This window comes from Scylla paramamosain, chromosome 35, assembly GCF_035594125.1.
Source record: "Scylla paramamosain isolate STU-SP2022 chromosome 35, ASM3559412v1, whole genome shotgun sequence".
Lineage (NCBI taxonomy): Eukaryota > Metazoa > Arthropoda > Malacostraca > Decapoda > Portunidae > Scylla > Scylla paramamosain.
The window spans coordinates 4,952,501-4,968,843 of NC_087185.1; the positions used below are offsets into that span (position 1 = coordinate 4,952,501).

The window sequence follows — 16,343 nt, forward strand, 5'->3', positions numbered from 1 at the left end:
TTTCCTGTTTTCCCTCAGTCTCCCCACTCCCCACTCCCCTTCCGCCTCCCTCACTCCTTACCTTTCCCTCCCCCCTCTCTCCCTCTCCCTCCGCCAGCTTCAGCACTCACTCAACCAAATTGGGCAGGTCAAGGGGGCCAGCGTTCCCCGCCCTCGACAACACCCCGGCCCCCCACTCTCTCTCTCTCTCTCTCTCTCTCTCTCTCTCTCTCTCTCTCTCTCTCTCTCTCTCTCTCGTTGCCACCGGCTCGTTGGCGCGCCCTCTACTAACGCACCCATGTACGTTATGTATGTACAAGTCTGTATACATGATTCTCGTATTTTTCCTTTAGTTAGGGAAGGAAACAAATTAACCAAGAGTAATTATGTAAACTTTCTATACTAACCTGGAATGGAGGAATTGTTTGGTGTTAAGACAAAGGACCGTGAACTAACTACCATACCAACATTAATATCAACTGCCACATCCATTCAGCCTTAATATCTTACTTTACTACCACTTCAATATCAAAATCACTTCACTCCTTGCACACGACCATTTGAACCACCATTTAACTACCACACGACCATTTGAACCATCATTTAACTACCACACGACCATTTGAATCACCATTTAACCACACGACCATTTAGCCCTCCAATTAACAATCACACGACTATTTAACCCCAATTAACTACCACAAGCATTTAACCCCCCAATTAACTACCATACGACCATTTAACCACCACACTGCTACCACACCCATTGTCTTAATTACCACTTAATGCAATACGTCTTATCACCACGTATCTATCACGCTATTCAGTTCTACGTTACAACTACTACAGTACCATTCAATCTTTCGCATTAGGGGTTGTTAAGTCGTTATGGATAATCAACGGTAATATATTCGTAGAATGAAAAAAATAAATAAAACCCTATTCTGGTTGCGAATTGAACTACGATGAAGGTCAAGTGCTCTGCATCCTAACAACTTGAACTACCCCCACGGCAATTCATCATCATACGATTGTTAGTAGCTAAGGATCATTAAGCCTTTAAATGATCCCTACCTAACATCTACAAGTGCACCTGAATGATTAACAATAATCAAACAACGGAGTACAATTAATTTCCAGTGTAAATGAAAAAACTCAAACACCCCTCGCTTGTTACAGACACACTTCAATATTAATTAAACCACCAAGATGTAAATGCAGGTAATAGTAAACTTCACCATTCAATAAAACGGAAACCTAGGAAACAAAACGAGCATGTAGTCTTGATATAGAAAACGAGTGAAAAAAACGATAATTCCTTGACAAATCCCTATAAAAATTCATCACTACCATCATTAAGTTAAAATATCCATTATTACCATCATTATCTTATAAAATCTCACCACTACCATCATTATCACAATCGCCACCATCACAATCATAACACCATTATCACCACCACCATCACAATCATAACACCATTATCACCACCACCATCACAATCATAACACCATTATCACCACCACCATCACAATCATAACACCATTATCACCACCACCATCACAATCATAACACCATTATCACCACCACCATCACCTCAAGGACTCACCTCACACCACTCACGTCACCCTTCGTATCCCTCGCAAGCAGCAGGGCCACCAGACAGCCAACAGGACCCAGCCACCAAGACCACCGCTCTTCGCCGTCAGTCTGCCTTGAGTGCGCTGGCTAGTTCCCGAATCCCAACCACGTGATGAAGACTCGTGGCTTCGGAGCTTCATTGGTGGTTCCGAATCGCCTCTTTGATCCCTTATTCACGCAGGTTTCGAAGCAAGGACTCGGGACTTCAGCGCTTCGTGTTTCGAGTTTGCTGTGAGTGAGATAATTTGATATATTATTTAGTGCTTTTGTCCCTTTTTTTCTTTCCTTTCTTCCTACGCCTACACTTGCTCCTCTTCCTCTTCCTTGTTCCGCCGCCCTTGAATCAGTTAATTAATCAAGCTTCGTTCCTCTTCTCTCTTTTTTTCTCCTCGCTCTCGTCTCCCTTTATTCCTGCCCACCGTCCTCCTCTTCCTCCTCTTTCTCCACCGCCTACTTCTCTTCCATCTCTTTCTACTTCCTCCTCCTCTTTATCTTCTACCTCTAGTTTATTTCTTCACATCATCATCCTTCTCTCCGCTTCTTTCTCTCCTTCCTTCCTCATCAGCATTCTCTCCTTCCTTCACATCATTAACCTTCTCTTCCTACTCCTCTCCTCTTACTCCCACTAGTCATTTATTTCTCCTACCTCCTCTCCGCTTCTTCCTTCTCTTCCTCCTCCTCTCCCTCGTGTAGGGCCGCGTAGGACGATCAAGCGATTTGTTCCTTGTCAAATTCTTGTATTTAATTACTCACTGCGAGGCTCACTGGGGAGTTGCCTTGACTGCCGGGTTTCTAATTGAATTAATCACGCATAAGGAAGCTGTGACTCGGGTCTTAGTTTCCTCATTACGTGTTCAGGAGTAATTATGTTCGCGCGTACGTGGTTCTCAGCTTTATTTATTTTGGCTAAGGTGGGGATGGATGTGGTGTTTTTTGTTTGTTTGTTTGTTTGTTTGTTTGTTTATTGGTTTGATTTCTTTTTTCATGAGTTTGGGTTGTATTTTGCTGGTGTCTTATGTTTTTTTTTTTGTTCTCTCTCTCTCTCTCTCTCTCTCTCTCTTACAACTGCGTGTTATATTCGCTTATTTTAAAACGTCATATGGATTCGAGGTTTGTCGTTTAGAGAGAGAGAGAGAGAGAGAGAGAGAGAGAGAGAGAGAGAGAGAGAGAGAGAGAGAGAGAGAGAGAGAGAGAGAGAGAGAGAGAGAGAGAGAGAGAGAGAGAGAGAGAGAATAGGGATACCCACCTTCATCAACAATCTTTTCCTCACTCTATGCCAGTAAACATAACCCATTTTTCACGAGAATAAATCAGAACTACAGCCAAATTTAGGCCTATCACCTTTAATTAACAACAAAGCCCATCACCATCATGCAGGTACTCATTATCAAGTTTTCAGTCTTATTTTTGCGAGTGTCAATCCCATTCACTCATATATATATTGAATTTACGATACTAACATTTAACATATCATAATTGTCTTATTAGTAACTAAATTGTTAACAAGCCAATATTCAGGTAACGATATGACGACTATCAGAAATTTGTACAGCCATTACACGATTAAAATACTGAGGGAAGCTAAGGGCCGTATTCATAAACACGTTATTCTGTATTCATTAACGCTTTGTTCCCTCTTATCGACTATTTCAAAGGCCACAAAGATGATTGGTCACATTTTCATAGGTGCTTTTGCCACTGATAATGCAGAAGACTCGTTCAGTTACACCTATATTAATTCAAACACCCCTGAAAGCCTCAATAACTTCCATTACTAGCGGTTAAAATTAATCCTTTTCAAAAACCACATAGATGATTAGCCAGGTCTTCATAGATGTCTTTTTTTTTTCACTGATAATAATGCTGAAGCCACACTTATCCTTCAATTTTCAATGATTCTTTTGACATTTCTTTTGGGTTGGCATCTCAGTGGGATTTTTTTTCCCTCTTTTTTACTTTCTTTGGCCAGTGACCCCCTTACGTAAATGAAAAAAAAAAAAAAAAAAATCCGAAAGCCTCAATAACTTGCATTACTAGTTGCTGAAGTTATTGATAAACACACGAGTAACTACTTTTAACCCTTTCACTGCGACGCGAAACAATTAGCAGCACCAACAACAATGTGTGAAGTCTTTATAAGCATCTACAGGAAAGTTAACAATGAAAAAAAAATAAAATACATTTAGCAATTTCTTCCCAGTTCTAAGATTGGATGTGACTGGAGCAAGTAAAGATGTCTTTGAGTGATTCGTAACTAAGGAAAGATGTAACAAGCGGCAGTCAAAGGGTTAAAGACCACATATATTATTACTAAGGTCGTTTAAAACTATAGATGGACTGACTAAATTCACCCTGAAAGCCTCAATAACTTCCATTACAGCCTGTTAAAAAATAAATGCAGTTTAAGGACACGGGCCTCAGACTCTTGGGATATTAATGCAAGTCAGCGCCATCTAGTGGAAAATATTGAAATGTGGCCGCCATTATGAAGGTTTGGAATCAGTGAGTGACAGGATGATGGTTAAGTTTGATGAGGTGTCAGTCAAACGCTGCCCTCTTTTTCCTCCCCATCCTTCCTTCCTTCCTTCCTTCCTCTTTCCTCCCTCCCTCCCTCCCTCCCTCCCTTCACCCTCTCTCTCCTCTCCCTCCAATCCTTGTATCCATTTCCTTATTTTTCTATATATTTTTTTCTCTCCCTAGTCTGACTCTCTCTCTCTCTCTCTGTCTCTAAAGATAGGAGCGAAACAGATGGGATGATGAGAGAGAGAGAGAGAGAGAGAGAGAGAGAGAGAGAGAGAGAGAGGAGAGAGAGAGAGAGATGAGAGGAGAGAGAGAGAGAGAGAGAGAATGTCGCTCAGGGAGAGGGAGAGGAGGAAGGGAGAGTGAGCCAATTTTCAGCTTCGAACAAAATTAAGCGGATTCTTTAGATTAAGTTGGATAGAGGAGGAAATTGAGTGAGGAAGAAAGAAGAAATGGAGGAAGATAACACTCACTCGGGGAAGGGAACTGGAGGAAAGAAAGAAAGCAGACATGAGGCGCAGAGAGAGAGAGAGAGAGAGAGAGAGAGAGAGAGAGAGAGAGAGAGTGAGAGAGAGAGAGAGAGAGAGAGAAGAGAGAGAGAGAGAGAGAGAGAGAGAGAGAGAGGTGAGGAAGAAAACCAGGCTGAGAAGAGGGAAAAAATTATGAAAACGTAAGATTATGAAGAAAAATGGACATAATGAGAGAGAGAGAGAGAGAGAGAGAGAGAGAGAGAGAGAGTGAGAGAGAGAGAGAGAGAGAGAGAGAGAGAGAGAGAGAGAGAGAGAGCATCCCACTAAGTGCTTTCTCTCTCCTCACTTTCGCTCTCGCTCACACGCTTCCCTCCTACTCTACACTCCCCCCCCCTCTCTCTCTCTCTCTCTCTCTCTCTCTCTCTCTCTCACACACCATGCAAGCACCAGCCAAGCACATAATCAGCACATTCCAGAAAGCACAGACTTACTAATGACACGCTGTACAAAGGAAACACTTGCAGGAAACACGCAGAGGTAATTACACGGGGAGAGAGAGAGAGAGAGAGAGAGAGAGAGAGAGAGAGAGAGATGAGGAGAGAGAGAGAGAGAGAGAGAGAGAGAGAGAGAGAGAGAGAGAGAGAGAGAGAGAGAGAGAGGACCCGTTAACTCCCACACAGACTCTACTATTGCTACTACAGTGCTGCTATTGTTGTTACTTCTACTGCTACTACCGCTGTTGCTACTACTATTGCTGCTGCTGACTGCTGCTAATACTGCTACTGTTACTACTACTACTACTATTTCTTCATCCTTGCTCTATTAATATTCTTCTTTCCTCACTCTTCTTTTCCTACATCAACAATTACTTTTATTAATCTTCTTGTTCTTGTTCTTTTTCTCTTATTTTTCTTATTTTTCCACTTCTTCTTCCTCCTTCTACTGCTCCTCCTCTTCCTCCTTCAACTCTTCTTCCTCAAACTATTAATCTTAACAATTAGTCCTAATACTACCATTCCCCCTCCTCCTCCTCCTCCTCCTCCTCCTCCTCCTTCTCCTCCTCCTCCTCCTACTACTACTACTACTACAATTACCACCACCACCACCACCACTACTGCTTCTATTACAGGAGTCTGCAGAGGAGGACGTGTGGCAATAGCGCAAACCTACCATTGATCTTCCTTCATCAGTATAATGTGCAGGTGGCGGTGACGGACTGCGCCTCTTACACCTGACTGATTCCCATATTTCCCCGCTCATAAGACTTATACTCCATTTATTGGAAAATTATGCCGGGAAATTACCTTAAAGTTGTCGCTCACCTCTCTCTCTCTCTCTCTCTCTCTCTCTCTCTCTCTCTCTCTCTCTCTCTCTCTCTCTCTCTCTCTCTCTCTCTCTCATCTGTGTGTACGTATACTTTACCCTGCCTACCTGTGTGTGTGTGTGTGTGTGTGTGTGTGTGTGTGTGTGTGTGTGTGTGTGTGTGTGTGTGTGTGTTGCCTTTGCTGCATAGATGAGTGGATATTTAAATGTTGTGGTTTTGATGTTCCCAGCCAATGTTCTAATGTACATTTAAGAAGACTGAATGAATGAGATGCAGAGTGGAATGAACAGATAAATCATATGAAAAGATAATAAGTAAAATGCTAAAAATAGATAAATTAATGAAATGATTAGATAAAGGAGAAAAAGCACAGCCAAATAATATGCAAAAAAATAAGCGGCGAAGCTCAGTCAAATGAGAGAGAGAGAGAGAGAGAGAGAGAGAGAGAGAGAGAGAGAGAGAGAGAGAGAGAGAGAGAGAGAGAGAGAGAGAGAGAGAGAGAATAAAACATTATCAAAACTCAGCATGAACATATGAACAAAAAAATACAATAAAAAGCTAAATAGAGAGAAAAAAAATCATGTGAAAGCAGAGAAAAAAAAAAACAAGAAACCTCAGAAATAAGAAACAAAAGCGAGGCGTAAAGGGAACACGAGTGAAATAAAGCGAAAGAAAACAGTCCCGCAGAGCAAGATAAACAAAGGGTTAATTCGATAAATTCTAGAACGAAACGAAGCGAAGCAGTGAACGAAGCCTTAGTGTGTTGAGGGGCGCGGCGCTGTACTGAGAGGCGGGGAAGGCGCGAACTTTGAGGAAAAACAAGGAAAACTGTACAAATTGGCAGAGAGAGAGAGAGAGAGAGAGAGAGAGAGAGAGAGAGAGAGAGAGAGAGAGAGAGAGAGAGAGAGACTCGTACATACCTACATACAGATAGACAGACAAGAAGATAACCATACATACATGCATACATACATACAAACATGCATAAAGACAGACCCATAGGCAAAAAGACAAACACAGATATACATACATACATACATACATACATACATACATACATACATGCATAAAAGAAAAAAAAAAAAGACAGAGACATGAACTAGACACACTGACAAAACATAACACACATACAAACACACAGACAGTAAATACAGACATACAGAGTTAGTTAGTAAATCGACCACAACATTACGTAGCAATCAACATCAGAATTTAAATTAGAACAATGGCCCAACAAAATCCAATCTCCTCAATGAACATGACACACTAAAAGAGCAATAAAAAAAAAAAAATCTTACCAAATAGAAAAGATAAAATAAAAAGTTCTTTAACCCTTTTACTGCGATATCTAACACAATACTACAACACGGTACTATATTAAGCACTATACTGTACAATACTAAGCACAATACTAGAGGCACTGTATAAAATCTTTGACAGCACGTGTAAGAAATTAAAGGGAACGAAAAGAGTAGATTATCCAAATATTTAGCCAGCGTGGTGATCAAAAGTGGCTGCTGAAAAAAAAAAGCCTCAGAACGATTAAGGAAACACGTCACATAGAATTGAAAAAGTTAATATTACAACATCTAATTACTAACAGACAGGAAGCCACAAGTTAAGCCTGCAGGACGTCGCAAGTGGATCGCCCAGTCTAGACACATATTTAATTGTGGGTGAATTAAGACCAATTATAAAATCATGCTCCCTTTGGTTACCCTGCCTTCCTGTCTCTACCACATCAACACAACCTCGTCTCTCTCTCTCTCTCTCTCTCTCTCTCTCTCTCTCTCTCTCTCTCTGCAACACATCCTCGCCTCTTTATCTCTGTCTCTTTCCTTCCTTAGCAACTCTTCTGCTCCTTCTCTCTATGCCTGGTAACACTTTTCCTTCCCTTTTTTTTTGTATGGTAACACTGTCTGCCTGCACCTCTCTTCTCCCTGGCCTGGCAACATTGCTAACCTCTCTCTCTCTCTCTCTCTCTCTCTCTCTCTCTGCCTCTCTCTGCTTGACAACACTCCCAACCTGCCTCTCTCCTTGTCAACACTTCCCTCCACTGTTACTCTCCATCCCTCCCTCTCCCTCTCCCCTTTCCTCTCGCGCGCTCTCTCCGTCTCTCTTCCCTCCCTCTCTCTCTCTCTCTCTCTCTCTTTACTATCTCCTTTCTTCTCTCCTTTCCTTCATGCATCCCCCGCCCTCCTCTCTCCCCCCTCTCTCTCTTCGATGAGCAAGTTTACAGTGATCAGTTTCACTTAGTTAGGGAAACATGTTGATATTTTGAGCACGCACTCATCCTCTGGGAAATTGCCTAAGATGAGTGACAGCAGGAGGAGGAGGAGGAGGAGGAGGAGGAGGAGGAGGAGGAGGAAGACAGAAAAAAATGATCTAAGAAATGAAGGATGGGATACAGAGGGACAAAACTGGAGGAGGAGGAGCAGGAGGAGGAGGAGGAGGAGGAAGAATAGAGGGAAGAAATAACAGGAGAAAGATAGAATAGGGTTAAGTCAAAAGGAGGAAGGATGGGATAGAGAAGGTCAAAACTGGATGATGATGATGATGATGATGATAATGATGATGATGATGATGATGATGCTGAGGAGGAGGAGGAGGAGAAGGAGAAGGAGGAGGAGGATAGAATAACAAATAAGGAGAGAAACACAAAAGTAAACAGAAAAAAAGAAGAAACAGAACAATACAAACCTGAGAGAGAGAGAGAGAGAGAGAGAGAGAGAGAGAGAGAGAGAGAGAGAGAGAGAGAGAGAGAGAGAGAGAGAGAGAGAGAGAGAGGGAAACAGGGAGGGGAGGAGGGAAAGGCGCCTGGAAACAGCAGAGTGAGTTTATTAACTGTTATCCTCCCATGAGAGACTTGGAGGAAACTTTATTGGGTTCATCCGAGGAAAGAATGATTGGAACCTTAACTTCTCAGCAATGGAATTTTTGATGCAGGACACAAGGACCCGATCAATATACCGGAAAGAGCCGAAAAGAGGGGAAATAATGGCGTAGATACGGGGAAACAGTAACAGGTAGAGAAGATATAGAGAAAAAAAAGATGAATATAATAACACAAACAGGAAAAAAATATAATAGAAAAGAGAAAGAATGATATTGGAGGCTAAAAATGAGATCAACATACCGGAAGGAGCCGAAAAGAGGGGAAATAATGACGCAAATAGGGAAAAAAAGCAGTTGAAAGAGAAGACAGGAAGAAAAAGGGAAGATAATAACGTAACTAAGGGGAAACAGTAATAGATAAAGAGGATAGGGGAGAAAAGGGAAGATAATGACGTAAATAGTGGGAAATAGTGATAAACAGAGAAGAGATAGGAAAAAAGAAATTAATATACCGAAAAGAGAAGAAAGAAAGATAAATAATGACGTAAAATTAAGACAAAAAACAACAGAAAGAAGGGAGATAGAAAAAAAGATAATGACGTAAACAGGAAAAAAGTAACAGAAAATAGGAAAATAGGGAAAAAAGAGATCATTGTACCACCATATTGTATTTTCTCTCTCAGAGGGAAAAAAATAAGACAAGCAGGAATAAAAGTAACAAAATGAATGGAGAAAGAGGAAAAAAAAATTAATGCGAAGAAAAAAAGGAGAAATGGAAGGATAGAGAAATGTGAAGGAGAAAGGAAGGTGAGAATGTAATGAAAGGTTGAAGGATGAAGAGGAGGAGGAGGAGGAGGAGGAGGAGGAGGAGGAGGAGGAGGAGGAGGAGGAGGAGGAGGAGGAGGAAAAAGAAGCAGTAATCACATGAATAATGAAGAGGAAGAAGGGAGGATGTAGACACGAAAGAAATCAGTGAAAAAAAAAACAGAAGAGAAGAAGAGAGGAGGAGAGAAGAGAAGGAGAGAGGAGGAGAGAAGAGATGAAGAAGTGGGAAACAGGATAGGTGTTAGTTAATTAATGGCGAAGGCAGGTGTAGTAAGGTAAGGTGAGAAGATCAAGCATCCCCCATTTCCCCCCCCCTCTCTCTCTCTCTCTCTCTCTCTCTCTCTCTCTCTCTCTCTCTCTCTCTCTCTCTGGTGTTTACTAGCAAAGGCACCAAGACCAGAAGATCAAAACGAGCTCCCCAACAGTTAGTCTTTCTAATTAAGCGCTTCCTCCTCTAATCACTTGTCCCGGCGTCCCTCAGGTTGGTTATTAGCGCCTAATTGACTTATCTGCGCCGTCAATTGACCTCACGGATAATTGATAGCCGAGACGGAAGATAGACGGACTGACCCGGCTTAGACTGCAGAATCCCTCATCACAGACGATGTGGAGGCGATAATAGTGCTGAACTGTATTAAAAGGCATTCAACTCTATCATAAAAGCATTCAAGCTTATTATAAGGTATTCAGTCTTATTAAAAAGCGTTTGATTCTATTATAAAGTATTGGATCCCATTATAAAACACTAAATTCCATTATCAAGCATTCAATCCCATTATAGAGCATTACACCATTTAATAATCATTCGGCCCTATTATAAAAGCATTCTAATCCGTTATAAGTCACTCAATCTTATTTTAAACCTTAATGAAGCATTCAATCTCCTTAAAAAACCATTGAATCCCATTAAAAAAACATCCAAGCCAATTGTAAAGCCCTGAACCCACTCTGGTAATGGTTCCTGATGCTTCTCACTCTGCCAGCGTTGGCCGAGTGACGATATTATAGGCACTGAACCCCATTACTGATACTCCCCTGATCCCCTTCAAGTCAAGATCGATCCCAATCCTATCTGTCCATCTTAATCCTCCTACTTGGTCACCCTCTTCATTAACGCTGTCCTTATTCACTTTATTCTTGGATTCCCGTATTCTATGTTGTCTAGAGAGAGAGAGAGAGAGAGAGAGAGAGAGAGAGAGAGAGAGAGAGAGAGAGAGAGAGAGAGAGAGAGAGAGAGAGAGAGATGTGAAACGAAAGGTGAAAGTGATGAGGGATAAGTGGAGGAAAAAAAGAAAAGAGGAAAACAAACTTGATGAAAGGTGAAGCAATAAAACACCAAGGGAAACTGAAGCAGGAGGAGGAGGAGGAGGAGGAGGAGGAGGAGGAGGAGGAGGAGGAGGAGGAGGAGACCTTTATCCGCCAAGTCTCGGAGACAACACGCGGCCAATTAAACGAGTGAGCGAAGCAATGAGTCCACGACCTCTCTCTCTCTCTCTCTCTCTCTCTCTCTCTCTCTCTCTCTCTCTCTCTCTCTATGCTTCGAAAATAAAGGAAAATTGTTGACTGGAGTAAATGTCAATGTGAAAATAGTAAATAAATGAATCTATCTATTATTTTATTATTTTTAAAGGAAGCAGAGAGAGAGAGAGAGAGAGAGAGAGAGAGAGAGAGAGAGAGAGAGAGAGAGAGAGAGAGAGAGAGAGAGAGAGAGAGAGAGAGAGAGAGAAATAAAGAAAAATTACTATAGACGTCATAAATCAAAGCACATCGTTATAAATCACGAAATAGATAGAGCGGAAAACTGAGAGAGAGAGAGAGAGAGAGAGAGAGAGAGAGAGAGAGAGAGAGAGAGAGAGAGAGAGAGAGAGAGAGAGAGAAAATCTACACTAGTCATCCTTCTCACTACCTCTCTCTCCTCCTCCTCCTCCTTCTCTTCCTCCTCATTTACATACTTATTAAGGACTTTTAAACTCGTATGAGCAGGAACAAGAGCCACTAACTTCACCTTGGCGCATATTCAACTTCTGTATCTCATTTGCTTAAGTTAAAGAAAAGGGGAGGAAAGAAAAAAAAATATTAATACAAGATATGTTCATGTTGTGACAGTGAAGTTTTGGGGTCAAATTCTTCATGGCGATCTGTTTCTGTGTGTCTGCATGTTTCTCTCTCTCTCTCTCTCTCTCTCTCTCTCTCTCTCTCTCTCTCTCTCTCTCTCTCTGATCCAATTAGCTTCCATTCACGTCATCTCTCACTTTCTCTACCCACTAGCCATCCACCTCCCTCTCTCTCTCTCTCTCTCTCTCTCTCTCTCTCTCTCTCTCTCTCTCTCTGGAGGCTCAACTCGTATGGAAGAACTAAGGCTGATTTTCCAGTTATAATTTAGTACCGCATCTTTCTTCGTATAGCCTAAAGGAAGGAAGGAAGAAATAAACCCTCACTTTTCTCCCTCTCATTCCTTCCCTCCTTCTCTCCCTCCACAATCTTCCTCAACTTTTTAATTGGTTTGATTTTAGCCTTATGGATTCATTCTTAGCATACAAGCTCCTTTTTTTCCCTTCAAGTTGGCATTCTTTGGCCAAACGAAGGATAGGGAAGAGAGAAAAGGAGGAGGACGAGGAAGGGAGAAGGGTAAGAACAAAAGAATAAGGGAAAGATGATCAAAAGAACAAATATTTAGGCTTCTGGTTAAAAATGAATGATTCCTCTTCTTTTTCCTTTTTTTTTTTTCTTGTCTGCTTCTTTTCCTCTTTCGTCTCTCCTTGCGTTTCTCTCTCTTGCAGTGTGTCTTTCTCTCTTTCTCTTATTTTTGCTCTTCGTTCTATGTCCATTCTTTTCCTCTTTCTGTCTTGTCTTTCACTATTTTCTCTTCACTCTGCGTTCCCCAATCTTTTCTTCCCGCATTTTTTCTCTCGTTTTTACTCAGCCTTTCATCTTTTATTGTTATTATTTCTGTATCTTTCCTCCTTTTTTTTTTCTCTCTCCTCTTCCTACTTCCTGCTTCGTTATTCCACCTTGCTCCGCTTGCTCTTTCTGGTTCCTGTTATTTCACCACTCCTTCCTTCGCTTTCCTCTCCAGTTCCTTCACATTCCTAACATTTTGCGTCCCTCCCTTCACTTCGTTCACTGAGGTTGAAGGTAAACAGCCAAAGAACGACGATGATAAAATAAGAAAACATTAGAAAAAACATCGATCACTGATAAAAATATACAGGTAAAGAGAACACCTGCCAAAAAAAAAAAAAAAAAAAAAAAAGCAAATTCTCACTAATAACTAAATGCACGGGTTCACATACAAAGCCAAGAGGAATATGAATTAAAAGCTACAGGTGAAAAAAAAGAAAGAAACGAAGCAATTAACGTGGGGAATAACAAAAGCAGGCACAAGGAAGCAAGGAAGTGTTAGACGCACCACCAGCCATTAGAACTTCGAGCTAACAAGAGGAAGACATCCAGGTAAATACCAAAATATAGGAAAAAGAAAGTGGATAAAAAAAGAATGTCAGAAATGGAAAACTGACGAACAGAAATGAAACACTGCTTTGGGTCTGGATTTCCGGTTGCTTCCAGGGCCAAAGAGAAACTTGGAAAAGCAAGTCATGAATATTTGGAAAGATCATAAGTCGAGAGAGCGAGAACGAGAACGAGAGAGAGAGAGAGAGAGAGAGAGAGAGAGAGAGAGAGAGAGAGAGAGAGAGAGAGAGAGAGAGAGAGAGAGAGAGAGAGAGAGAGAGAGAGAGAATAAACCTTTTCTATCTTTCCACACAACAACACATTTGGTAAACAACGATGGATGGACTGGAAACTGGAAACAAGATGAGACGAGGACAGAAGGGAAACTTGGTGGAGACTCAAAGAAAAAATAAAGAGAAAAATGTAAGATAAAACTGAGTAACAGTACAAGAATTGAAAAAAAAAGAGGTAAGAAGGTAAAAACAGAGAAAAACCGAGAAACAAGGAGAAAATGAAGATAGGAAGACAAAACCGAGTGAAAAAAAAGAACACAAGAACTGAAAAAAATAAAAAGAGAAAAAAAGAAACAAGGAGAAAAGGAAAATAAAGACACAAACCCGAATAGGAGAACATAAAAACTGGAAAAAAGGGAGATAAAAGATAAAAAAAAGAGAAAAAAGGAGACACAACAAGGAGGAGAAAAGGAAGATAGGAAGATGCGTGAAGATAAATCCGTAGATGTTGACGCGAGGAGTTGCAGAAACATTTCCCTTGTATTTTTATTGGAAGGTAAACTCGCCCCTGGATTCCGCGTTCCAGGTTTCCAGTATTATGGAAGCGTATTTTCTTGGGTGCTTCTGGTTCTGTCTGGCGATCGCTGTTCATGCTTCCTAAAATGCGAAAAATGCATTGCCCCTTTGCTTGTATCCTCCTCCTCCTCTTCCTCCTCCTCCTCCTCTTTCTTTTCTTTTCCTCCTTGTGATTTGTATTATGCAGGTGCACAAAGGTGAGGATGCACGAGGTGAAGTTGGGTAATGGGAGAACGAAAGGAAGACAGGAAGAAAAGGGAAGGAAGGAGATCAAAAGAAGGAAAGATAAGAGATATGTAGAGTGAAAGGAAACGATGTTAGATAAATGGTAGAAGAGTAATAATAATAACAACAACAACATTAATAATAACAACAACATTAATAATAATAATAATAATAATAATAATAATAATAATAATAATAATAATAATAAGAAGAAGAAGAAGAAGAAGAAGAGGAAGACATTAACTTCATCAATAACAACAAAGGACAGAAAGACAAACAGGAAGAAGAAGAAATGAATACACCGACACATTTACGCGAAAAAAAAAAACGAATAGTATCAAGAACGAGAGAGAGAGAGAGAGAGAGAGAGAGAGAGAGAGAGAGAGAGAGAGAGAGAGAGAGAGAGAGAGAGAGAGAGAGAGAGAGAGAGAAAAAATAAATAAATAAAAGGAAAACAGGACAAAACAGACAATCTCCCACATAACCATATTCTCAAACACTTCTGCGCTGCACCTCCACTACTTTCAAGAGGCTCTAGTTCAAGTGACACAGATTATTGAGGATGTTTTTTATATCTCCAATGACAGATTAACAAGATTTCTACATTATTAACAGAGGAAACAGTCTCGAAAACCCTCAGAAAATCACCTCTATAGACTCAGAAAACAGTCATGGTGAAAGAGGATGTTTTTTCAAAGTTCTAGTGACAAACTGACAAGATTTCTACATTATTAACAGGAAAAACAGTCTTGGGAACCCGGTTAATCGTTTCTGTGGCCTTGGAAATTAGTCGTGGTGTGAGAGCAAACCGTTTCAGAATATTCAATAAAGGACAAGTCGGGAAAAAAAAGCTAAACTGAAAGAATAACGACCCGCAGGTAAGGGAGGAGGGGCAGCGGAGCGTCTCCCAGGTGTGTGGGCTAATTATTCACACCTGGAGACTCAACACCTGAGGGAGGGAACGGATGAATAATATGGGGCCGTGCACCTACCTTTCCTCCCTTCCTCCTCCTACTCAGTCCTCTTCTTTCTTGTCTTGTGGTGGTTTGTTTTTCTTTCTTTGTGGTTGTTTGTGTTTGCGTGTTTTCTTTGTCATTTTTCTTCTCTTTATTGTTGTTTTTCTTCGTCTTTTGTCTTCATAAGTGTTCCTCTTCTGTTTTATTCTCTCTATTCTCTCTTCTCTTTCTCTTCCCTTTTCTTTGTCATTTTCCTTCTCTTTATTGTTGTTTTTCTTCGTCTTTTGTCTTCATGTGCGTTCCACTTCTGTTTTATTCTCTATTATCTCTTTCTTTTTCTCTTCCCTTTCTTGAATTCAGAAGTAAACAACGAAATTTAGGAGGTAAACTTATTTAAAATCGATGTAAAGGCAAGGAGAATTATTATGAAAGTGAAGATTGTAATTCTGGAAGATTTTTTTTAATCGGAAAATTTATTGCATTTTTCCCCAGTCCGGACTTTAACTGTATCTCGCATTTTCTCAGATTGTGTGATCAAAAATGGCAGGAAAATAAGGAAACAAGGCATGGAATAACTTGTGAGTGAAAGAATGACGCGTAATAGAAGTTATTCATTCCATAAACGATAAAAACAGTAATCATCTCACTTTCCCTGCAGTTAAACAATAAAAAAAAAAAAAAATGCGGAAAAAATAGATGGAGTAATCTGAGGAAGTGAACAAAACTCATAAAAAAGCTATTAATTATACAAACGATGAGAAAAGAAAAAAAAAGTAACAACCGCACTGACTTTTCGAGCTTCTCCAATAACGCGGCAGTAAATCATAACAGATAAACCAATAAACAAACAAATAAAATGAACAAAATAAAGAATAACAACAACCGAAAATAGAAAAAAAACATTAAACAAACGAAAAAAAAGAAAAGAAGAAAAGAAAAAAAAAAAGAGTGATTGAAGCCTGACGCAAGAAGCAAGCCATGACTAAAGGTGCAACAGAACAACACGTGCAGCGAAGCCAGTCAGCGATGCGAGGCCTGGGTAGCTGTTCCTCTTTATTCAGCGGACAGCGGCACGCACGGGCGGCCGACAGAATCAGTATGCGGCTCTCGGGACGCTGCAGGGACTTAAAAATTGGATCTTCATACGCTGACAGCCGCTTGCCCGCTAGCCGTGTCGTGACGGACGCTACATCCTGGCGACAACAAATTCAATGATTGGATTTTGAAACTTTGTTATGTTGGCCCACCTTGCGATCGTCACTGGAAATACAAAAGAGCCGCCTGTCCTTCTTTCCTCATCTAGGGCCTC

General features: G+C 40.8%; 1 protein-coding gene across 3 annotated transcripts in view; it reads right to left on the reverse strand.

The window, feature by feature from the left end:
* Nucleotides 1-16,343, reverse strand: part of LOC135090591 (stAR-related lipid transfer protein 3-like) — a 90,837-nt gene that overhangs the window by 17,118 nt on the left and 57,376 nt on the right. For 2 of the 3 annotated variants that reach the window (XM_063987480.1, XM_063987479.1), the window contains exon 4: nt 1,589-1,849. The exons of the other annotated variant lie outside the window; for it this stretch is intronic. The gene's annotated coding sequence lies outside the window, so the exon portion shown is untranslated. The remainder of the gene's footprint in view (nt 1-1,588; nt 1,850-16,343) is intronic. 3 annotated transcript variants of the gene reach the window in all.